The sequence below is a fragment of the Lycium ferocissimum genome, unplaced genomic scaffold, assembly GCF_029784015.1.
Source record: "Lycium ferocissimum isolate CSIRO_LF1 unplaced genomic scaffold, AGI_CSIRO_Lferr_CH_V1 ctg2026, whole genome shotgun sequence".
NCBI lineage: Eukaryota > Viridiplantae > Streptophyta > Magnoliopsida > Solanales > Solanaceae > Lycium > Lycium ferocissimum.
Genome location: NW_026718931.1, coordinates 72,681 through 73,470, shown reverse-complemented (window position 1 = coordinate 73,470; position 790 = coordinate 72,681).

Sequence of the window (790 nt, the reverse complement as noted above, 5' to 3'; positions counted from 1 at the left end):
TCTTGTATGTTGGTTCGCCCACTAGGAATTAGATGGGTGCCAGTCATGGTGGGTTGGGTCATGACAGAGTTGGTATCAGAGCTTTAGATTCATCGATCTCATCATACAAGGACATGTCTAGCAGAGTCTTGTAGATCGGTACGGAGACGTCTGTACTTATCTTTGAGAGGCTGCCGGACACTAGGAAAACTCCTTTTTCTTTCTTCTTTCGTGCTACTCGATTCCAATTGGTATCTGCTAATTCAAATTGGTATCTGAGTATCCTTCATTCTTTCGCAGATAGTGAGAACACGCGATGCAGTAGCTAAAGGTAGACGTGGAGGCAAAGGAGCTGGAAGAGGGGCGGCCCCAACTGGGGGCGGCGTCCCAGTGGTTGACCTCGTGCCTCTAGTGATTCCTAATGAGGTAGCGGGAGATGCGCCCGCACCGTGCCGCCCGATGCCAGTTCCACCGGCGGTACACCGAGGCCGCTCGGGGGTATACTGTACGCTATGGCCAGTGTGCTGCATTAGTTGCATGGGTTAGCACAGGCCGAGCCACTATACCAACGGGTCGAGCGGTGGGGAGCGGGGAGTAATGGCCCCAGTCCGGACGAGCACGGTGCTCGGGGTTCGAAGTGCGGCCAGCGATGGGCACCTCGCTCGGATGAAGTTTCGAGTTTTGGGAGGCCTTCCCGAGGCCGATTCTGCAGGCCGCCGATGACTGGCGAAGAACATGATCTGTTTTGGAGGTTCACTAAAATGAAGCCTCCTGTGTTTTATGGTACTGAGTAGGAGGACACATATGAGTT